The sequence below is a fragment of the Schistocerca serialis genome, chromosome 5 (assembly GCF_023864345.2).
Source record: "Schistocerca serialis cubense isolate TAMUIC-IGC-003099 chromosome 5, iqSchSeri2.2, whole genome shotgun sequence".
NCBI classification, from domain to species: Eukaryota; Metazoa; Arthropoda; class Insecta; order Orthoptera; family Acrididae; genus Schistocerca; species Schistocerca serialis.
Genome location: NC_064642.1, coordinates 725,689,547 through 725,715,571, shown reverse-complemented (window position 1 = coordinate 725,715,571; position 26,025 = coordinate 725,689,547).

The window sequence follows — 26,025 nt, the reverse complement described above, 5'->3', positions numbered from 1 at the left end:
GAAAACAAAAACCCATATTTCTCTAGTGATTGTGATGCATGTCACGGATAACGTTACATGTAATGATCAAAGAAGCTTACATGTAAAAATTCAAAGGATAACAGAAAGTCTCTATAATTGGTACACGAGTGTGTGAAATTTACGTTTAATTCTTCCATACTTCCTTCAACAGCAGTTATTTTTCCTTGGATATTCAGTTAACGATTCATCAACATTTTGGCACTGCATGTCCATTATGTTTTGTTTCCAAAGATTCTCAGGCATCATCAGTTTTGTCGCACATTATCCAGTGCCATATGCTCTGATGTTTAAAATATCAGATAAAGTGTCAGTGAGATGGAAACTATCTACAAAAGTGCATAGAACTGCATCTACATTGAGACCTGGTTTCGAGATTTATTATTCCGTGAGTAATAGGCTATTTTTCTTCGTCGAATTCATCTGGATTTACTATATTCTTGAAAAAGTGACTATTATATATGGTTTTCACCAAAAGAGACACTGAACCCTATTGTGTCGCAGGCGCTTTCGGCAGTCGTTTTTCTACTTCCTCAGACAGAGGGGAGGTTCTTATCGGTGACCTGAAATGAGGGGAAGCATTATGCACTCTTTGATCTATGACATATCTTGCAGTAGCAATGAATTCCGTCACTGAGCGGTAACGCAGAACGAACATTGCAATTCCAAAGTCTCTAGACTACCAACTATTCAAATGTCCCTCAGACTGTAACTGTGTGAATATTCCTGATTTTTGAAATTATTTCATGGACTCGACTAAGAGCTGTAAACAAAGTACTGAGGACGCATCAGTTGCTTCATCCAGAACAGCCGAGACAAATTTCTATTCACTTCTCTACTTTATTTGTTTTAATGAATGAGTTTGATGCCTCAAAACATGTCCTACCAACCGATCCCTTCTTCTAGTCACGTTGTGCCACAAACTTCTCTTCTCCCCAGTCCTATTCAATACTTCCTCATTAGTTATGTGATCTACCCATTTAATCTTCAGCATTCTTCTGTAGCACCACATTTCGAAAGCTTCTATTCTCTTCTTGTCTAAACTATTTATCGTCCATGTTTCACTTCCATACGTGGCTACACTCCATACAAATACTTTCAGAAACGACTTCCTGACACTTAAACCTATACTCGATGTTAACAAATTTTTCTTCTTCAGAAATGCTTTCCTTGTCATTGCCAGTCTACATTTTATATCCTCCCTACTTCGACCATCATCAGTTATTTTGCTCCCCAAATAGCAAAACTTCTTTACTACTTTAAGTGTCTCATTTCCTAATCTAATTCCCTCAGCATTACCCGACTTAATTCGACTACATTCCATTATCCTTGTTTTGCTTTTGTTGATGTTCATCTTATATCCTCCTTTCAAGACACTATCCATTCCGTTCAACTGCTCTTCCAAGTCCTTTGCTGCCTCTGACAGAGTTACAAAGTCACCGGCGAACCTTGGAGTTTATATTTCTTCTCCATGGATTTTAATACCTACTCCGAATTTTTCTTTTGTTTCCTTTACTGCTTGATCAATATACAGATTGAACAACATCGGGGAGAGGCTACAACCATGTCTCACTCCCATCCCAACCACTGCTTCCCTTTGATGTCCCTCGACTCTTATAACTGCCATCTGGTTTCTGTACACATTCTAAATAGTTTTTCGCTCCATGTATCTTACCCCTGCCACCTTCAGAATTTGAAAGATAGTATTCCAGACAACAATGGCAAAAGCTTTCTCTAAGTCTACAAATGCTAGGAATGTAGGTTTGCCTTTCCTTAATCTAGCTTCTAAAATAAGTCGTAGGGTCAGTATTGCCTCACGTGTTCCAATATTTCTACGAATCCAAACTGATCTTCCCCGAGGTCGGCTTCTACTAGTTTTTACATTAGTCTGTAAAGAATTCGTGTTAGTATTTTGCAGCTGTGACTTATTAAACAGATAGTTCGGTAATTTTCACATCTGTCAACACCTGCTTTCTTTGGGATTGGAATTATTATATTCTTCTTGAAGTCTGAAGGTATTTCGTCTGTCTCATACATCTTGCTCACCAGATGGTAGAGTTTTGTCAGGACTGGCTCTCCCAAGGCTGTCCGTAGTTCTAATGGAATGTTGTCTACTCCCAGAGCTTTGTTGCGACTCAGGTCTTTCAGTGCTCTGTCAAACTCTTCACGCAGTATCATATCTCGCACTTCATTTTCATCTACATCATTTCCATTATATTGTCCTCAAGAACATCGCCCTTGTATAGACCCTCTATATACTCCTTCCACCTTTCTGCTTTCCCTTCTTTGCTTAGAACTGGGTTTCCATCTGAGCTCTTGATATTCATACAAGTGGCTCTCTTTTCTCCAAAGGTCTCTTTAATTTTCCTGTAGGCGGTATCTATCTTACCCCTAGTGAGATAAGCCTCTACATCCTTACATTTGTCCTCTAGCCATGCTAGCTTAGCCATTTTGAGACGTTTGTGTTCCTTTTTGCCTGCTTCATTTACTGCATTTTTATATTTTCTGCTTTCATCAATTAAATTCAATATTTTATCCGTTACTCAAGGATTTCTACTAGCTCTCGTCTTTTTACCAACTTGATCCTCAGCTGCCTTCACCACTTCATCCCTCAAAGCTACCCATTCTTCTTCTACTGTATTTCTTTCCCCCACTCCTGTCAAATCTTCCCTTACGCTCTCCCTGAAACTCTGTACAACCTCCGGTTCTTTCAGTTTATCCAGGTCCCATCTCATTAAATTCCCGCCTTTTTGCAGTTTCTTCAGTTTTAATCTACAGCTCATAGCCAATACATTGTGGTCAGAGTCCACATATGCCACTGGAAATGTCTTACAATTTAAAATCTTGTTCCTAAATGCAATAAATGCTCAAAATGATGTCCGCCAACCTCAATGCATTTGGCAACACGTGTAACGACATTCCTCTCAACAACGAGTAGTTCACCTTCCGTAAAGTTTCCACATGCGTTGACAATGCGCTGACGCATGTTGTCAGTGGTTATCGGTGTATCAGGATGGCAAATATCCTTCAACTTTCCCCACAGAATGAAATTCGGGGACGTCAGATCCGGTGAACATGCGGACCATGGTATGGTGCTTCGACGACCAATCCACCTGTCATGAAATATGCAATCCAATACCGCTTCAACCGCACGCGAACTATGTGCCTGACATCCATCATGTTGGAAGTACATCGCCATTCTGTCATGCAGTGAAGCATCTCGTAGTAACATCGATAGAACATTACGTAGGAAATCAGCATACATGGCACCAATTAATTGCCATCGATAAAATAGGGGCCAATTGTCCTTCCTTCCATAATTCCGCGCCATACATTAGCCCGCCAAGGTCGCTGATGTTCCGCTTGTCGCAGCCATCGTGGATTTTCCGTTGCCCAATAGTGCATATTATGCCGGTTTACGTTACCGCTGTTGGTGAATGACGCTTCGTCGCTAAATAGAAAGCTTGCAAAAAGTCTGTCATCGTCCCGTAATTTCTCTTGTGCCCAGTGGCAGAACTGCACATGACGTTCAAAGTCGTCGCCATGTAATTCCTGGTTCACAGAAATATGGTACAGGTGCAAGAAATGTTGATGTAGCATTCTCAACACCGGCGTTTTTGAGATTCCCGATTCTCGCGCAATTTGTCTGCTACTGATGTGCGGATTAGCCGCGACAGCAGCTAAAACACCTACTTGGGCATCATCATTTGTTGCAGGTCGTGGATAACGTTTCACATGTGGCAGAACACTTCCTGTTTCCTTAAATAACGTAACTATCCGGCGAACGGTCCGCACACTTGGATGATGTCGTCCAGGATACCGAACAGCATACATAGCACACGCCCGTTGGGAATTTTGATCACAACAGCCATACATCAACACGATATGGACCTTTTCCGCAATTGATAAACGGTGCATTTTAACACGGGAAATGTATCACGAAGCAAATACCGTCCGCGCTGGCGGAATGTTACGTGATACCACGTACTTATACGTTTGTGTCTATTACAGCGCCATCAATCACAAAGCGAAAAAATTGGTCCAGCTAAAACATTCATATATCTTTAAGTACTACACGAATATGGAATAAAAATGGTGGTTCCTATTTTAAAAAAAAAACGCAGTTGATATCCGTTTGACCTATGCCAGCGTCATCTAGCGGGCCAACCATAGCGCCATCTGGTTTCCCCCTTCAAGCTAGACGAGTTTCGGTCTTTGTAGTATTTTCGTTTGATGTTTATTTCGTGAGATATTTGGCCCGGTCACTATCAATGGACCACTCTGTATATATATATATACATAAGCGTGTAGAATCGCGCACTTTCATTTTTATTTAAATACATCTCACATATGTCGATCTGTGTAAGGAATGTTTTCAAATTTTATTGTTTGTATTATCTGGACATTGTTTCCACTTAATGCTGTGTAAGCAGTCCTTACTTTCTCTTCACTGAATATACGCCACGGATGATAAGCCCTACCGAAGGTACAAATTGTCACGTTTCAGCGGTACAAAGAAAATGCCCATGACTGATACCTAAGAACTTTAATAGTTTTCCTGTGTACCACTACATTACTTACTCTACAGTAAATAATAAGAAACATCCTAGACGTTAATTTCAAGACATATGCCACTCTCTGACCAATTAAATTTGTGCTAGTCAACTCGTTACTCTGTGGAATTTTTCTTCGAGGTTCTTATGAGACGTTCTCATTTAACTAATGGTGGGAAGTCTCTATTTACGTCATTAATTACAGACGCAAGAAGCGTGTGTCACTGATGTATCACCAGCACAGTTGTGCAAGTGCCATCTCTTTTAATATTGTAAGTTCCATTGTGCGTCAATGTGTCACTGACAGCTAAGTAATTAAATACTCTTCCATAATTCCTTAGCGTTGCAGTTACCCATTGAACCAGTAAGCAGTGACAATTACTTCTTGTTGGAAGGAGAACAAGAATTATATGCTTACAGAAGACTCTGTGAGTATAAAACACTAACTGCTTAAGTTAGACTATTAATATATCTTACACATAGTTCCATCCACAAAGAATTTGTATGTGCCATTAAAGGAGAAAGAAATCTTAGATGCTCATGCGTATATTACTGCTAATGTGACATTATTAGTTTTCGGAGTATTGTTTCACCGTGACGTAATGTAGGTGGTATCTTATTGTATCTCCAGCCCTTTTGCAAGCATACTTATTGTACTGGGATTTCTGAATAATATTAATCTGTCCCTATCCTTCATAAGTTGAATCAGGTAAAGTTTTCACCGCAAAACTATCGATGATGGAAGGCGCCATTGATACGCGGATTCCATAGCTGGAATCCGAAGCAGGGGCCCGCCTAAGCAACGCATACATAGAGTGATATCAGGTTTAGAAGTGTATTTATTTTAAAAAGTACAAATATTTCCATGAAACAGTGCCTATTGACAGTACCACAACCAGGCAGGATCTAGTGCACGTAGTTGACGAGTTATCGTAGTTTTAACATTGTAAACACAGACAGCTGTTGTTCGACATTGTAGATAAAACGAGTGTTAAAATGGCTCTGAGCACTATGGGACTTAACAGCTGTGGTCATCAGTCCCCTAGAACTTAGAACTACTTAAACCTAACTAACCTAAGGACATTACACACATCCATGCCCGAGGCAGGATTCGAACCTGCGACCGTGGCAGTCGCGCGTTTCGAGACTGCGCGTCTAGAGCCGCTAGACCACCGCGGCCGGCCAAACGAGTGTCAGTTAGACATAGGTGTACCTAACATTTAATCAATAGGACGCAACAAACAGCTGACGCTCTTTACTATGTGCACAATACAATATCTCGTAAACTAGATTCCACTAGCTTCCTGCAACAAACTCCACCGTCGTTCTCATTTACGCTGATTTTAGGATTTTACTGCCAATAGGAATCGTCTCAATTTAAAAATTTTTAACTGGTGCTAAAAACTGAACTTTCCTTGTCGTCTCAAAATCTGAGTAAATGCTACAAATGCGTACCCTTGCCTACAACTGAATTCAAAGAAAACCGCGTATCGATAGTGCCTTCCATGTCCGATATATTTGCGGTACAAGCGTTAGGCGATTCACCTTGTATATATGATTAAATGTGAAACAACTTAAGTACAGTGCAAGAACAAATATGAACACAAGAGAAAGGACAAAATCACATTTAAACTCGGGAGTGCCTGGGATCAAAGCCCAGAGGCTAAAATTTTAATTTCACAACACCGTATTACAATGTTTTACACTGCATTAACAGCCGCAAGCCATGCGGGGTAGCCATGTGGTCTTAGGCGACTAGCCACGGTTCGCGAGGCTTCACCCGTCAGAGGTTCGAGTCCTCCCTTGGGCATGAGTATGTGTGTGTTGTCCTAACCGTAAATTAGTTTAAGTTAGATTACGTCTAGGGACCGATGACCTCAGCACTATGGTGCCATAGCAATTTACCGCCACAAAACAGCCGCAGACAAATAACAGTTTTAATTACAAAGGCCGTTACAAACGGGCACAACAAGCCCCATGCGCTACATTATGCTAAAAGCGAACGCCTGTCCTATCATGAACACTCTGGTTACAGGCTGGTAGAGGAAATATCTGAAACAATGGAAATGGAAATGCCCTGTGGCTAGGGCCTCCCGTCGGGTAGGCCGTTCGGCTGGTGCAAGTCTTTCGAGTTGACGCCACTTTGGCGACTTGCGTGTCGATGGGGATGAAATGATAAGGACAACACAACACTCAGTTCCGACCCAGCCGGGTATCGAACCCGGGCAGTTAGGTATGACATTCCGTCGCGCTGACCACTCAGTTACCAGGGGCCGTCATCTCAAAACAATAAAGGAGGATGTATGTAAGAACAAAAGTGAAGATTTCACAATCCCACAACCAGCTCCGAGCTCGGGTATGGTAAACACAATGGCAGTACCTATAATAAAAAGAAAGTTCATAACGAGAAAACTTTAACATCCAATTTTAAATAAAATATACAGGGCGTCATTTCACGGCGCCCAAAAATAGCTCAGCAGTTACTTCACTTAAAAAAAGGCAACACACTCTGGCAATGGCCGTCCAATAACAAACTATTGGAGAACGGTTGCTGTGATAAGCTAATGGGCCAATGATTACTAATTTCAAGTTATTGAACAAGAGTGTTTTTCCATAAACTCGGTTCACTTAAAATAAACCGGTAATACGGAAAATCACAACCATGCTTTAACTTTGACACACATATGAAAACAGAATACCTATTTGTAAGGCAGCCGCCGGCCGTGGTGGCCGAGCGGTTCACGGCGCTATAGTCTAGAGCCGCGTGATCGCTACGGTCGCAGGTTCGAATCCTGCCTCGCGCATGGATGTGTGTGATGTCCTTAGGTTACTTAGGTTTAAGTAGTTCTAAGTTCTAGGGGCTGATGACCTCAAAAGTTAAGTCCCATAGTGCTCAGAGCCATTTTTTTGTAAGGCAGTCAGCACATCGACATACCGAATTCACATAAATCTAAGGAAGCAAAGTGCTGTTAGGAACATACAAAACAGTTAAATCTCTGACAAATGCACTTCTGTATCATGCCGAAGCAAAGCACTTCTGTTCAGTCAGAAAGATAAATTTCCATCAGCGCACAACGTCTCTCCAATGTGACAGCAAGTAAAGGAGATTATTACTGGTTGTATTCTACATTTAGCGAGACACAAATTGCTCCGCCCAGTACCGTACAACGGCCAGCTGCAAAGCGGACCATCCTCCACGCCGACTACCATATTTCCATGTAAGCCCGTACACAACGGCTTAATAGCACTTCACAAGATTGTTCGGGGTCTACTGCTGTCCACAACAAGTTTCAAAGCATACTTCAGCAACACACCACCTCGTGCCTAACGTAAACTCAGCTTCGACTATGCGCTACGATTCCCTCGGTGGTAAACCCCCACATTCAGTTCACCGTCCACAGCTGTCTCCATCGGTCCACGCTCTCCTCCGTTACGCTTCGGCGCCGCACGCTCGCCAACTCGCGGGGAGCGATACATCGCAAGACGCTCTGCAATCGACTATGGACCGTCTCACTGTATTCCTATTACTAGCTAAAATGTACTGCAGAGAAAATTAATCATTCTCTCCCATTATTTCTACCGAGCGAGGTTGCGCAGTGGCTAACACACTGGACTCGCATTCGGGAGGACGACGGTTCAATCCCGCGTCCGGCCATCCTGTTTAGGTTTTCCGTGATTTCCCTAAATCGCTCCAGGCAAATGCCGGGATGGTTCCTTTGAAAGGGCACGGCCGGCTTCCTTCCCCGTCCTTCCCTAATCCGATGAGACCGATTACCTCGCTGTCTGCTCTCCTCCCCTAAACAATCCAAAATCTCCCATTATTCCCGTTAATGACCCCATATTCTTTCACAACTGTGTCTCGTATTCCTTCCACTTGCACAGCGTTCAGTCCACCATGACTATCAGATTATCCGTTCGGTACCATGACACACCCTCCTTAGGATATCTTCTACTTGTGACATCGGCTTGTATTCCCATGATACCAGAAAAATGGTTGTTGGCGTCGGTCACTGAACTTCTCAAGCTAATTCACTCTCTGCACAAGCTTTCCAGTTCATGAAGATTCTTTTTTCAGATACACCATTTCTTATTCATAACGAATCCTTCTTTTGTTACACCATTTTCTACTGTTGCCAATATAGGCAACCCGATTTTAACTTCTAATAATATTGAGAATAATGTCACTAGGTAACTGAAATGCCGCATGGTCTAGAGTTTCAGAAAAAAATCCGCTAGATGTCGCTACGAGCGCTGACATGGAGCGTGCTGCCAGTCTCGCGCGGTATGGCGTCCGCGCAGCAGAAGGTATATTGTGTTATTGAATTTATTCGTACTCAGTCAGTGATCGCAGTTCAGTTGGCGTTTCATATTCGATTTAATGCTAAACTGCCATCTCCAAAGAACAATTGACCCTGGTATTAGCAGTTGGAAGATACAAGGTGCCCCTGTAAAGGCAAAAGTCCTGGCCGGCCACGCGTTCCTGAACAAACAGTGGAACTAATTCGACTAGCATTTGAGTGGAGCCCCCGCAAGTCTACACTTCGTGCTAGCGCATGACAGTGTGGCGTGTGCTACGGTGTCGTTTAGATCTCAAACCATACCGATTACAACTGGTACCAGCACCTCAAGATACTGACACAGTGAAGCGAGTGGACTTAAGCAATGCTATTTTAGAAGACATGGAAGATGACACTTTTATGTCACGGTTGATATTCAGTGATGAGGAAACTTTCCATATTAGCGGTAAGGTTGACCGTCAAATGTGCATATATGGGGGCTCGAAAATCCTCATGAAACAATTGAACACGAACGTGATTCACCAAAAGTGAATGTTTTTGTGCTGTTTTGCAAAGCAAGTTTTATGGACCCTACTTTTTTGAGGAAGAAACCGTAACAGGACAATCATATCTTGCAATGCTATGGAACTGGTTATTCCCACAACTTGACTCTGACAATTCCGTCCATCAGCAAGATGGACCACCACTGCACTGGCACAACAACGTGCGCAGTTTCCTCAATACCAACGTGCCTCAACGTTGAACAGGGTGTATAGGACTGCGAGACCAGGCTTTACACTATTGGCCTCCTAGGTCTCCTGACTTAACACCATGTGATTTCTTCCTGTGGGGATATGTTAAACAATGTGTTTAAGTTCCTCCCTTACCTTGTGACACTGATGAACTAAAAACTAGAATATCACCTGCTGTAGCTTCAGTGACAGAAGGCACCTAACACTCAGCTTGAGATGAATTCGGCTACCGGCTAGACGTCGTCTGTGCAGCCAATGGAGGATATAATGAAAGTTTATGATGGCTTTTTATAAACATCTGATTTATCTGGGTAATTTAGTATGCAATTTGTTGGTGTTAAGCCCATTTTACTAATAAATAATTCTATTTAAAATCGGGTCATTCTTTTTGGGACACCATGTATTACCCCTTATTCGCCTAACCACAAAGAATTTCATTCAGTCCATTTCACTTCGTGGAACCCCATCGCTGATATGCTGAGTTAGTTATTTGGCCTTTTTCTCACAGTCATACCTCATATGCCAGTTCCCTCAAAGAGTTCCGAGATTTTGCAATCGGAAGATCATCATGACACTTTTATCAATGACTGAACTCATGTCCTACAAATACATATTGTGTAATTTTAATTCAGAGGTTTGCATTACCTTTTGGTTCCTTACATCGTTCATCATTGCTCATTATTCCGCCATTTATGGGCAGTTTTCTACCGCATGGCTCCTGCGCCCAATTTGAGAAGTCTGTTTGCAGAACGAGGGTGCCTCTTTATGCCAATACATTGAACTTCCATTGCAGATGAGGTCATCACTCCCCTACACTTAGAACTACTTAAACCTGACCAACCTAAGGACATCAAACACATCCATGCCTGAGGCAGGATTCGAACCTGCGACCGTAGCAGCAGCGCGGTTCCGGACTGAAGCGCCTAGAAAAAAATTACAAAGTAGAGTTTCACAAGTTCCTCTGTTTCTCAAATAAGATGCAAGCCAAACTCGTCATTACATCTGAGGTAGAATATAAGGTCGCTCTCTCTTTTTGCATGTCTTGGTATATAGAAGATCTTCCAGCAGTCTAAGAAAGAGTGTATAGACAGATTACTAACACAAATAGATATTTAAATGTTAAATCGCACCACCACCCGGCCCAGAAGCAACCAGTGTTCAGCCCTCCGCCGGCACGTACCTTCCACTTCAGTGGTACTAACAGTTTGGAGTCGGAGTTGGATTTTTTTAAGAAGACAATGGCCAATGGCTACGATGGTTTGGCCATAGACAGGGCTTTCTAACGAAATTTTGGGTTGTTCTAAGACAACGGATGGGGAAACGCCTTCCCGCTCTGTCAGATTACTGTTCGTTTCTGGTGTTACTGACGGCGTCAGCTGAATTCTAAGGAACAATGGTACACACACTACATTTTGAGTAAAAAATTACAACACCTAATGACGTAAAATGGACGTACCTGATTACCTCTACACTGATGGAGTCCATGATGTGACTTTTGGCTGTGTCGGAGTGCATAAAGGCGCTACACAAAGATCTGTAAAAGAACGTATAAAGGAATACGCAGGCCACTTACAGTTAGAACTAAGTGTTAAATCTGCGGCAGTGGAACATCATAAGAACTGCAAGCCATGACAATGATTTCAAAAACGTACGTGTGCTAGCTAAGGAAACTAACATTTATAGGACAAATGAGAAAAGGGTTTTTGGTTTCCAAGAATGAACGTAATTACAATACAGATGACAGCCATCGACTTCTGACTTCGTCGCCTCCCACCGTCAAGGAAATGATTACGGAACTGTGGTGAGGGAGGAATACAAACTGTTTCCAGGAAGAAACCTCTGTGGCATAACAATAATATTTTGCAATGTTACTTATAATCCGTCTTGATTGCCAAATTTTTATTCACATGACCGTTTTCGGTTCCTCAAGAACCATCTTCAGATCTGATATTTTGGTTAGAGGAGTAACCCGTCCACACACCCTGCAACCTTCACATGCTGGATGTGACGCAGCGTGTGAAGGTTGCTCTGTGTGGACGGGTTACTCCTGTAACCGAAATATCAGATCTGAAGATGGTTTTAGAGGAACCGAAACCGGTCATTGGAATAAAAATTTGGCAATCAAGAAGGATTATAAGTAACATTGTAAAACCACTGATTGCGGTTATCCCTTCAGATATTATGTCTGTTTTTGCAAATAATATTTTGGTTACCATTCCCTTTTTCTTTGATTATCCTGATTCACTCATACCCAGGGACGATAGACCACAAACAGTAGCCTTGCAATTTTACCCACTAACAGAACTTCAGCACTAGCACAGGTGAACGCCCTTTCTACCCAATTACGATGGCCTACCAATGATAACTGGAAGAACTTTACCCAATAATCCCACTTCTTCTACTCAAATACAGGAAAACGTCCGACACTGCCCTTGTAGTGTTCACCTAAGCGTGAACACCCAACATCCAGAAGAAGATCTCTGCAGAGGAGTCGAAACATCGACCGAATAAACTGAAGAGCTACATGAAGCGGGCTAGTATCGTAGAAGATTTTACTTTCAGTGAGGCATAATCTTAATGTGAGACCATAAGTAACTTGGTTTCCTGCACAAAGCAGAAACACTACTTTATAGACATTTGCATGCAGATTAAGACAGAAGAACAAACACAGTGTATTTTATTGAAATGAGTGATTGTAATTCAAATGGTTCCATACTGCACGCCTAATTATTGTATATTTAGATCAACAAATAAGGAAAGACATTTATAGTTATTATAATGTCTCGAAACTCGTGATACAAAACAGAACATTTACCAGTTTAAATGAGCGTGGACACAACTCAGCAATAGAGAATCTGGAGGGTGATGATCCACTTTATCTCGTCACACCACAGAGCTGGTGTTTTCATTCATGGGCAGCTGAAGTGATGTCGAACTGACGTGTCCTTTTCCTGCCAAAGCTCTTTCGGCGTCTGTTATCTATTGATTGACAGCCAGCAGCTATCATCTCTGCTCAGCTTTGGGAGCGTCACCCCGTGCAGCTTGGGTCGTTCCTTGTCTGACACTAATGGTTCAAGCGTCCCCTCCAGCTAAATCTAGTGGCAGACGCGATGCTGTTGTACCCACTGAGCGTCGATACTCGGTTGCTCCCAATACAGTCGTTACGTCTGTTGTCCGCAATAGTTAACCCATCGAGGCGCCGTCAATGTTATATTTGGAATTGAGGTCAGAGGTAACAATTACGGACGGGTGCATAAAGATTCAAGCATTGAACCAGGATGAAAACGAGGCTGTCTCTGTGTGACAATAGACATCACACAGAATGTAGGGTTGAAGCCCAAATTTCTAAAACTGAATATAATGGAGGTTGAATATGTCTTCAGAAAGCACAGTCAGAACACTTTAGACTCAGAATTGTTGAAGTCACCTCCAACTCATCATCCAAAAGAGACCCAGATTCATGCAGCTCATCTCATTAAGAGGTCCCTCCTGCCTGGTAGTTCTGTCCATTCCCCCCCCCCCCCCCCCTCCCCGTCACTGTGTCCATCTGGGCATTGCACTGAATATGCCCTTGAATCGTTTTTGCCATTGGTGGACTTGATCTGCAATGTCACCTAATGAACAGTCGATGCTGGTTACTCATACGTGATGCCAGACTTTTCGACCCTGCTTCGAAAAGTCCCTGTGCGGCATGTAGTGCATAAAATGGAAACTCAGACGTCGTTCTCACGTCGTGCCACATTGAGGAACCTATCACCGTTAGCCCCTTTTTTCTTTAGCAGTTATCGTGCAAAATTTCCTTGTGAGAATGATACAAAATTCCATCAGGTATTTCTGTATATACCTGGTCTCCAACAGATCGGCAACTAAACAAAAAACCCGTTTTTTCGTAATGGGATTGCCTCTAAGTCCTCATTGAAGTGTATTAGGTGCTCAGTGCATGGTGCCATCTCCCAGCTGTTGATTTCTCTAAACACCCATCCTCTGCAGCTTCCAGGAAAGACTGTCTATACCCTTGAGCATTGGGCTTCGAAATACCAATTTGCCTTATTTTCACACATACTCTTCATAGTGTGACACCTGGTCCAAGTTTCATCGAGGCACTTTACTTAATGACACATTACGCGACTTTTTGGGTGGTTCTGAGCGATATCTAACATTGGGTCACATTCCTGTGAAGGAATGTTGGACTTTGTTTTCCGAGCGGAACACAACAGCAAATGGTTCAAGTGGCTCTGAGCACTATGGGAGTTAACTTCTGAGGTCATCAGTCCCCTAGAACTTAGAACTACTTAAACCTAACTAACCTAAGGACATCATACACATCCATGCCCGAGGCAGGATTCGAACCTGCGACCGTAGCGGTCGCGCGGAACCAGACTGAAGCGCCCAGAACCGCTCGGGCACCCTGGCCGGTGACACAATAGCAAATGATGGTGGTGGTGGTGGTGGTAAGTTCCTATGGGACCAAACTGCTGAGATCACTGGTCTCTAGGCTGACGCACTACTTAGTCTAACTTAAACTAACTTACCCTAAGGACAGCACACACACACACTCATGCCCGCGAGGGGACTCGAACCTCCGACGGGGTAAGCCGCGAGAACCCTGACAAGGCGCCCTAGAACGCGTGGCTACCACGCGCGGCAGTAATACTCAGAAATTCTGGGATTGGAGCAGGTTATTGGTTTAGTAAAATTATTTACGTTGGTGACAGACTGCGAAGTGGCTTAGCAAAAGAAATTAATTGCGAATCGTAACTGTGTGTTATTTGACCTTTTGCTTACTTATTACAACTACCACCCGAAAAAAAAAACAGTTTTGTTTATTAACAAACATTTCGAGTTAACCCATAACATTTAGTAGTGGTTTATCAGTCTTTCCAATTTAGTCTCATTATTATTTGATAATTTTATGTGGCTCACACCTGGCAGTGATCCTTATAAACTATATTCTGTACTGGAATTACACTGTGTGTAGTTTTTTATACTAGGTGCATTGTGCTGCCACATACTGACAGGTACTCCGTATCAGCGACCCCAGTAGTCATTAGACATGGTGTGAGAGCAAAGTGGGGCGCTCCGCGGAACTCACGGACTTCGAACGTGGTCAGGTGATTGGGTGTCACTTGTGTCATACGTCTGTACGCGACATTTACACAGTGCTAAACATCCCTAGGTCCATTGTTTCCGATGTGATCGTGGAGTGGAAACGCGAAGGGACACCTACAGCACAAAAGCGTACAGGCCGACCTCGTTTGTTAACTGACAGAGACCGCCTACAGTTGAAGTGATTCGTAATGTGTAATAGGCAGACATCTGTCCAGATCATTACACAGGAATTCTAAACTGCATCAGGATCCACCGCAAATACTGTGACAGTCACGCGGGAAATGAGAAAATTTGGAATTCAGGGTCGAGCGGCTGCTCATCAGCCACACATCACGTCGGTAAATGCCAAACGACGCCTCGTTTGGTGTAAGGAGCGTAAACATTCAACGATTGAACAGTCGAAAAACGTTGCGTGAAGTGACGAATCACGGTACACAATGTGGTGATCGGATGGCAGGGTGTGGGTATGGCGAATACCCGGTGAACGTCATCCGCCAGCGTGTGTAGTGTCAACAGTAAAATTCGGAGGCGGTGGTGTTATGGTGTGGTCGTGTTTTTCATGGAGAAGCCTTGCGTTCCTTTTTGTTTTGCGTGAAACTATCACAGCACAGGTCTATACTGATATTTTAAACGCCTTCTCATATCCCACTATTGAAGAGCAAATTGGGGATGGCGATTGAATCTTTCAACACGATCGAGCACCTGTTCATAAAGCCCGGCCTGTAGTGGAGTGGTTACATGACAATAACATCCCTGTAATGGACTAGTCTGAAACCTATAGAAAAACTTTGGTATTTTTTGGAACGCTGGCTTCGTGCCAGGCTTCGCCTACCGACATCGATACCTCTCCTCACTGCAGCACTCCGTGAAGATGTAGAGGATCCAGGGCATGCACAGCTCGACTCTGGCGGTCACACAGATTTTCGACTGGGTTTTAATCCGTGGAGTTTGGAGGGCCAGGGAGTAAATTAGTTCTTCCTGCTGCTTTTCAAAACACGCACGTGTACTGCAAGCTCTGTGATACAATGCATTATCTTGCTGGTAGATGTCATCGTGCTGAGGAAGAAGAAACTGCATGTAGGCGCGGATATGGTCCTTATGGATAGATGAATGCTTGCGTTGGTCCATTGTTTCTTCTAAAATTGACGTAGTAGTAGCTGTAGGAAGTGTTAAGTTGCCGGTCTAACGTTAATTCCTTTTTTTTGTAAAGGCAACTAATACAACACCCTTGACTGAATCTTAATCCTGATACAACACTGATGGCAAACGGCGGTGATACAACGATTTCAGATTTAATCTCAACTCTATTACGTCATCAGTTAAAAGTTTTCAGCTTAAACTCGGTAACTACTTGACATTAAAAATTAAATCAGCAAACATACCTTAAAAAGCATACAGCAAACCCTTAAACAAAATTTACAATCAAAAATTGATACAAGTTGAAATTTCAAAACAGTCTTCACCTAAAATCGGTTTGGCAACAGAACTTAAAAAACACAATAACAATACAAGTGGGACCTACACTCACAAGTTTTACGCACACCAATTTCACTCGTGGGACAATTTAAGATTTACTCAAATAATGTACAGCAGTACCTGACAATTTAAACACAAGCTTAGGCACAGAGAGCTTTCAGACGAATGGCAAATAAGAGATACTAATTGTTCAATTACAAAAGGTATTACTTAACTCAAAGATTGATCTGCAGCATTAGAATTCATCCACGGCTATCACAGTAGGTTTCCAGTGCAGTAAGCCTGCAATCATATTTTATTTCACACTTCAGAACTGAGTACACTTCTAGGCGATTCATTATACATATCATTAAATTGGCATGATATAACCTTAAACATAAATCAGTTACTAACGATCCCAAACATACACGCAACAAAAATAGCTCCCACAAGGGCAGACTCAATGACAAAAACACGAATACATAAAATAAACAGATCATTTGCTACTGAATATTAGAACTACTCATCCTCGCATGGGTTCTAGGGGCTGCAGTCTGGAACCGCGTGACCACTACGGTCGCAGGTTCGAATCCTGCCTCGGGCATGGGTATGCGTGATGTCCTTAGGTGAGTTGGGTTTAAGTAGTTCTAATTTTTTAGGGGACTGATGACCTCAGAAGTCAAGTCCCATAGTGCTCCGAGCCAAATCTTCGCAGGGAGTGAACAAGTACTCGTCCATAACTGCAAATGTTCAGAGAAGGCTGTAAAGACCTTCCAGCTTTGCATTGATCGACAATCTCTTCCGGACAACGGATACAGTATAAGAAAGCGTAGGCACGGTTCACTGCCAACACATCTATGAACAACACAAGTACAGTGCGACCAGCCAACCCTTGAATCAGTAGAGAAGGTTCTTTTCAAACAAACATCGCCCAGCCCCAATGATGTCTTACTATCACTCCTGCTACATATAAAAGGTCTTCCGACACATAAACGGATCTGTTCCCCGGTCCGGCTCGCCAACTCCTTCCTGCCGCTGCTAACCCAAATCCTATTCGCTGACCCGCAAGCGCTGGCCAATGAAGACTTCTTACTTGTTGGATGCGGTCTGACACGAATTCCACTCCTGTGCCAACCTCTTCATCTCAGAGTAGGACATGCAACCAATGTCCTCAATGATTCGCTACATGTATTCCAGTTTTCTTCTACAGTTTTTAACCTCTTCAGCTCCCTCTCGCACAATGGAAGTCATTCCCTGACATCTTAACAGATGTCCTATCATCTTGTCCCTTCATCTTGTCAGTGTTTTCCACATAGCATTTCCTTGCATCATCTCAGGAGAACTTCCTCATTCTTCCCTTGTCAGCCGACCTAAGTTTTAAGCATTCTTCTATAGTGCCACATCTCAAATGCTTCGATTCTCTCCTGTTCTGATTTTCCCACAGTCCATGTTTCAATACCATACAATGCTGTGCTCCAATTGTACATTCTAAGAAATTTCTCCCTCGAATTAAGACTCATGTTTAATGTTAGTAGACTTTTCTTGACCAGTGATGCCCTTTTTGTCAGTTCTAGTCTGCTTTTTATTTCCTCCTTGCTCCGCCCGTCATGGGTTATTTTGCTGGCTAGGTTGCTGAATTCCATAAGTTCGTGTTTACCAATCCTGATGTTAAGTTTCCTGCTGTTCTCATTACTGCTCCTTCTTATTACTTTCGTCTACTCTCAGACCATATACTATACTCATTAGACTGCTCTTTCCGTTCAGCAGATCCTGCAATTCTTCTTCACTTACATTGAGGATAGCAATGTCGTAAGCGTATCTTACCGTTGATATCCTTTCATCTTGAATTTTAAATCCATTTCTGAACATTTCTTTTAATTCTGTTATTCCTTCTTCGATGAATACAGGATGTTACAAAAAGGTACGGTCATACTTTCAGGAAACTTTCCTCACACACAAATAAAGAAAAGATGTTATGTGGACATGTGACCGGAATCGCTTGATTTCCATGTTAGAGCTAATTTTAGTTTCGTCAGTATGTACTATACTTCCTCGATTCACCGCCAGTTGGCCCAATTGAATGAAGGTAATGTTGACTTCGCTGATTGTGCTGACATGCGACTCATTGCTCTACAGTTCTAGCATCAAGCACATCAGTACGTAGCATCAACAGGTTAGTGTTCATCACGAACGCGGTTTTGCAACTGTGCAATGTTTACAAATGCGGAGTTGGCAGATGCCCATTTGATGCATGGATTAGCACGGGGCAATAGCCGTGGCGCGGTACGTTTGTATCGAGACAGATTTCCAGAGCGAAAGTGTCCCGACAGGAAGACGTTCGAAGCAACTGGTCGGCGTCTTAGGGAGCACGGAACATTCCAGCCTATGACTCGCGACTGGGGAAGGCCTAGAACGATGAGGACACCTCCAATGGACGAGGCAATTCTTCGTGCAGTTGACGAGAACCCTAATGTCAGCGTCAGAGATTTTGCTGCTGCACAAGGTAACGTTGACCTCGTCACTGTATGGAGGGTGCTACGGGAGAACCAGTTGTTTCCGTACCATGTACAGCGTGTGCAGGCACTATCAGCAGCTGATTGGCCTCCACGGGTACAATTCTGCGAATGGTTCATCCAACAATGTGTCAATTCTCATTTCAGTGAAAATGTTCGCTTTACGGATGAGGCTTCATTCCAACGTGATAAAAATGTAAATTTTCACAATCAACATGTGTGGGCTAACGAGAATCCGTACGCAATTGTGCAATCACGTCATCAACACAGATTTTCTGTGAGCGTTTGGACGGGCATTGTTGGTGATGTCTCGATTGGGCCCCATGTTCTTCCACCTACGCTCAATGGAGCACATTATCACGATTTCATAGCCGGCCGAAGTGGCCGTGCAGTTATAGGCGCTGCAGTCTGGAACCGCGAGACCGCTACGGTCGCAGGTTCGAATCCTGCCTCGGGCATGGATGTTGGTGATGTCCTTAGGTTAGTTAGATTTAACTAGCTCTAAGTTCTAGGGGACTAATGACCTCAGCAGTTGAGTCCCATAGTGCTCAGAGCCATTTGAACCATGATTTCATACGAGATACTCTACCTGTGCTGCTAGAACATTAGCCTTTACAAGTACGACACAACATGTGGTTCATGCACAATGGAGTTCCTGCACATTTCAGTCGGAGTGTTCGTACGCTTCTCAACAACAGATTCGGTGACCGATGAATTGGTAGAGGCGGACCAATTCCATGGCCTCCACGATCTCCTGACCTCAACCCTCTTGACTTTCATTTATGGGGGCATTTGAAAGCTCTTGTCTACGTAACCCCGGTACCAAATGTAGAGACTCCTCGTGCTCGTCTTGTGGACGGCTGTGATACAATACGCCAATCTCCAGGGCTGCATCAGCGCATCAGGGATTCCATGCGACGGAGGGTGGATGCACGTATTCTCGCTAACGAAGGATATCTTGGACATTTCCTGTAACAAAGTGTTTGAAGTCACGCTGTTACGTTCTGTTGCTGTGTGTTTCCATTCCATGATTAATGTGATTTGTAGAGAAGTAATAAAATGAGCTCTGACATGGAAAGTAAGCGTTTCCAGACACATGTCCACATAACATCTTTTCTTTATTTGTGTGTGAGGAATGTTTCCTGAAGGTTTGGCCGTACCTTTTGTAACACCCTGTAGATTGAAAACTGAGGGATTAAACCTACGTCCCTATCTTAACACACATTTTAATCGCAGTGTTCCATGCTTATTGTTCCCTCTTGGTTCCTGTACATCTTATATAGTACCAGTCACTTCCTATATGTTACCCCTATTTTTCTCGTAATATTGAATATCTAGAACAGTTGACATAGGAGAACGCTTTTTCCGACAACAAATCGTATGAACTTGTTTTTATATTTACTGCTGTCTTCGACCAACTGTATTATTTCTTCCAAAAAATGGTTCAAATGGCTCTGAGCACTATGCGACTTAACTTCTCAGGTCATCAGTCGCCTCGAACTGAGAACTAATTAAACCTAACTAACCTAAGGACATTACACACATCCATGCCCGAGGCAGGATTCGAACCTGCGACCGTAGCGGTCGCTCGGCTCCTGGCTGTAGCGCCTAGAACAGCACGGTTACTCCGGCCGGCTATTATTTCTTCTGTTACCATGGTTTCTTCACAGTTACCTTCTTTGTATCTGTGTTTTCCATCCAACTTCTGTGATAGCCATCTTTGGAAATGCCCATTCTTCTTTAACTGAACTGATTACTGAGCTATTCCTGACCACAGCCTTATCAATAGCCTCTGAGATATTCAAGCGCATCTCTTCACTGTTTGATAACTCCGTATCCCATTTCCTTGCACATTGATTCTTTCTGACTAGTTTCTTTAGCTTTCTGTTTATCACTACTAAATTGTAATCTCAGTCTGTGTACGCTCCTGGACACGCCTTACTATCCATTGTCTGACTTTGGAACTCTGCCTGTCCATGACGTAATCTAACTGAAATCTTTCTGCATGTCCCGGTCTCTTCCTAGTATACCTCCTTCTGTTGTGATTCTTGAATAGTGTATTCAACATTACTAGCTGAAATTTATTTCAGAATTAAATTAGTCTCTCTCCTCCCTCTCTGCTAGTACCAATCCCATATTCTTTCGTAGCCCTTTCTTCTACTTTTTCCACTACAACCGCACTCAAATACCCCACGACAATTAGTTCTTTATCTCGCTTTACGCACTGAATTACCCTTTCGATATTTTTAAATACTTTCTGTTTCTCTTCCTCCTCGACTTGTGACGTTGGTAAGTATAAATGAACAATCCTTGTCGGTGCTGGTTTGGTGTCGTTTCTGACAGTATCGATGAACTGTTCACAGTAACACAATCTCTGCCCAACCTTGCTATTCATAACGAATTCCAATGCCGTTAAACCATTCTCTGCTGCTGTTGATATTATTCTATTCTGTGCAGAAATCCTTGTCTTCTTTCCATTTCACTTCACTGATCCCCATTATATCTAGCCTGAGCCTTAGCAGTTCCCGTTTCAGAATTTCTGGTTTCCCTACCACGTTCAAATCTCTGACATCGCACACCACGACTCGTAGAACGTTACCCTTTCGTTGGTTACGCAATCTTTTTCTCATGGTCACCTCCCCTTTGGAAATCCCCTTCCGGAGTCCGAGTAGGGACTAGTTCAGAATCTTTTGCCCATGGAGAGATCGTCGCGACTCTTTTTCAATTACAGGCCACATGTCCCATCGATACAGATTGTGTATCTTTAATGCAATGGTCACTATTGCTTTCTACATCCTCATGCATTTGATCGTTGCTGTTTCTTCCTCCTTTTTCGGCGGTTTTCCACCCCAAGAGGCAGAGAGTGCCGTTAACCTCTGTCCGCTCCTTCGCCTCTTTTGACAAAGCCGTTGCGTGATTGAAAGGGACTTGTTTTGCTGGAGTCACCGCCCGTCACTTATGATGATATTTACTCAAAAATGAAGCGATGGCGGGGATCGAATGCGGAAGCGAAGACGTTGCGTTTGCTAATCAAAGAAGTTATCCCTTGAGGTGTCTATGAATTTTCTTGGTTGTTGTTGAGGCTTTCTGTGTAACAATTTTGGTGTCAATGCATGAACTTTTTTGTGCAAAAGGAAGTGGGACAAATCGCCTTTGCTACACCTAATCCCGATGCAAAAGCTAGATTTTTTTTTTTTTAAATCATCACTATCAGCATCACCACAATCATCAGCCAGTCATCTCCAGAATTTGATGAACGCCTCTTCTTACTTCTCACGGAAATTATAATTTTTATTGGTATCCGTGCATGTTCTTCTTGCGTATTTCCTAATGCGAGGTATTCGTTTCCTCTTATGTTGCCGTCCTTTGCTTACCTCTTCAAATACACCAAAGGACTTCAGTGCAACAGCTATCCGCTGACGTGACTGTAAGTCCACCAATCTACCTTTAATTCTCAGAACTGCGATTATTAGGTCACTGTACCAGTCCACTCTATGATGCATTAGGTGGTTTTCCTCCCTCTCGTAGTAATTTCCACATGCCAAAGTCTGACGTAGCAACTGCCAGTTTTTAGTGGTTTCCGTATTGCAGGTCAATGCCTAATTGAGATAAGTCATAACTGGGAGTCACCTTCATTTATTTTGGTTACAGTCCTGTCCTGTAGGCTTTAATAAATTACGATGGGTTTCCTAATTAGGAAAATCGGCGAGTAAACGCTTGAGTTTCAAGGGGGAATTTTGGTAGAACTGAGGAATATTATGATGCAGTGATATTGAATCAAATTCCAGTTTCATGGACACCATGAGGACCACAAACTGGTTAGAAAAATGTTATGAGATGAATGGAATCGAGTGTACATTATTACCGATGAAAGTGTTAAGAACATATCGTTTTCATTTTGATTCATCAGCAGATTAGTTGATGCAGCCATAGAGGGTTTCCCTCTGTTGTTCCAGTCTGCTCACTTCAGTGTGGCAACCACACACAAAGTCTCTTCAGTCGTTTATTAGTACCTTATTTTCTAGTTGTCTCACATTCATTATAACGAAATGTTGTGTTCCTACAAATATTTTCAGATATATTTTCCTCAAATTAAAACATTTGTTAGATACTAGTAGAGTTCCTTTAAAGAGGAACGCCTTCTTTCCCTGTGCTAATCTGCTTGTTATATTCTACTTGCTTCTTTCGCGTCTAATTTTGCTTCCAAGATAGAACAATTCCTTATCACTGTGTACTTTGTAGCCCCAGTTTTGATATTAGGCTTTCGACTAACCTCATTTTTGCGACTCCTTAGTGCTTTCCTCTCTCATTGATTTACTCTCAGTTAAAATTATGTGGTCAACGTATTGTACATCACATTTAGCAGGTCTTGTAATTCTTTCATATATCCTCATCTTTCTTTACTTCTGCTCAGACAACTTGATGGACGAGCAGTCAGGATTACTGACCTGATACTAACACTTATCTGAATAACCATTGGGTGCCAATTGCTGCAATGATTTTAAAAATAATGGACAAATATTTTCCATACAATTTGCACTGATTGATTGCCGATCTTACAAATCTGTGTCAAACTGTGACTTGAAAACTGAGTCGCACATGTCATCAAAATCGAAATTTTTTTTCATGCTAACTCTAAAGCATACAATTCATATCCCTTGTAGAGATACTCAGCGTACTCTTTCCACATATCTGCACTTTCCTTAGCTTTTTTCACTAGAGTTCCATTTGCATTGTCAATGTTGATGTCGCAGATTTATGTTCATCGAAAGTTATTTTGACTTTTACACGTGCTCATTCTGTTCTTCTGAGGACCTTTTCTTTTTGATTTCTTCACTTTTCTGAAAACATGTTGCTTTAACTTTTCTGCACTTACTATTGATTACATATCTGAGTAATATTGCTCTATTCCTTTATTTTCCTGAACAATTTTTTTATTACCTTTCTTCGCCTATCCACACAAGTATCTGTTGTCTTACCCAAATTTTCATTGTAGCTATGTTTTTGGACATACATTTTGCTGTCCACTTTCTCTTACTATCCTTTTTGGATATGTCAGTTCCTCCTCAAGTGGCCTATAGCAGTAGCGAAAACTTCAGAAAATATCGAACACACTTCAGTGACTCAGTTCTTTCCAAGTGCCCTCTTGCAGACGATTCCCTTAAATTGCAGCCCGTTAGTCTGTGGGGGCAGAACACCGCTATGAATTAGGAGGGGAGATATGTGGACTCATAATGCCGTGTGGAAATCTAAATAAAGTAAAACTTGATTTACGATGTGGGAAAATATACTAGGGGCTACTTCTGGTATATACAAAAATTTGCTGTCAGATGTGACCCAAAGTGTGTATTCCTCTTTCCTTTTGCAGGTGATGCCAGTCAACGAATTCACTGTCTTGGTGCCAGAAAACACAAAGAAACTTTTGTTGGCCACTAAGCCATTCCACTTAGCATGCAAGTTATTTGGTCTGATGCCATTTACGCTCAATAAGGAAAATGGATCTGTGAAGAGATCAAGATCGGATATGGTTGCTGTGACCCTTGCAAGCATATCACACCTGATTTCTGCGTACTTTCAGGCGTATTTCCATTTCAGATTAGTGCATACAGACTCTGTAGTAGACGTTGTCTCAGTTTCCATGCTACTGGGTTTTACAGCACTGGCCTTCGTGTCAGTAATAACAGATGTCTTACACAATACAGAAAAATATGACAAAATAGTTAAAATGATAGTGTCATGTGACAGGATTTTGATGACGCATATTGGTCCAGTGAATACATGTGAGGGAAAGATAATAAGGTTACAACTGGCTTTACTATTTTTTTACGTTTCTGTAATTTATGCAGCCATTTATACGATTAGTAAAGGGCGATGCCGCAAGTTGGGTGTAATATTTTCTGTAGGAAGCTTTCTTACAGTCTTTTTAACCCTTTTGAGATTTGCAAATTTGCAATTGGTGATAAGGTACAGAGTTTCACTTCTGAATGCTTGCTTTCACCATATACAAGGGGATGTGCTTGCAGCATGTCACAATAACGTATCTGAAAATAAGAGCATTGTGCATGGAAAGAATGTACAGGTGCACTGTAGAGTTGCTTGCGGCATATCAAATTCAGTGCGATCTCTCCGAAGAGCATATGGTAAACTCTGTGAAATGTCAGACCTGGTAAACTCTGCTCATGGGAGTTTTCTTATGTTATATTTCATGAATATTTCACTGCTTGCAATAGTTCAAATTTACTTCCTTGTAACAAAATTATCGTTCCTAGATTCGAGTGATATGAGTGCATGGCAAGGGAAGGTTATCATGTTACTCAGCCTAGCTCAGATGACAGTTCTTGTCGTGCCTCCTCAATGTGTGGAGACAGAAGTGAGGCGCACCCAGAAGCTGTGCTCGCAGCTGCTGCTGGAATGGGGTCGTGTGGGCGGTGCCGCCCATCGTGAGCTGCGGCTGCTGGTGTGGCAAGTGTCCTCTGGACACCCAATGGCCACCGTGCTGGGCATGCTCACCGTACGACTGAGCCTCGTCACTGCTTTCATCTCCATAGTGACCACCTACAGCGCCCTGTTCCTCACATTCTGGCCCTCAGGTACGGGAAAGTAGTTAACGTAAGAGGCTTGTTGCTAACTACGTGAGGTTAGCAGGGCGGTGAGATATCAACACTACACCATGCTATTCTTACGGCTACACTAACATCACACGCCACAAGTCTGCATGTGCAGCTAAATGAAGTGCCAGTTTTTGTAAATAACAGAGACATGGCACTCAGTATATCTCACCCTTTTCACTTATTTTATCTTCTAGGATTTCGACCCAAGTATCCTCACATCCAGCTACAAAGTTGTTTTGCACAACTAACGTAATATCACAGTTTTGATGCAAAACAACTGTGGCATAGATGAAAAACTAAACAGAGCATGATAAAAAAATGAATATTTAAAAACTTACTTCAGATTTTGTATTGTAACTGAATAGCCCATTATTTAATTTTAAACAACAGGTATTTGTGCATCACAAATAACAACTTAGCATTTAATATTATTTTTAAGTTGTAATATACACAAATATATTATTATCACATTTGTCATGCTTCATGCCAAACTCATTTTGTATTATTGCCATGGTAACAGTATCAGTTTTGGACATATAAGTTTGTACTCTTCATGGGTGCCACACGTGTACAACTGACAAAATACTAAGTTGGCTGAATAAGGAATTTTCCTGTTAAATCTTTTAGATATGAAACTGATCTCATATGAAACAGTTTTAATTTTTAAGTCATTGTGGATCATAGTGCTTCAACAGAGCGGTTAATATTGTTTGCACTGTTATAATTTGGACAACATG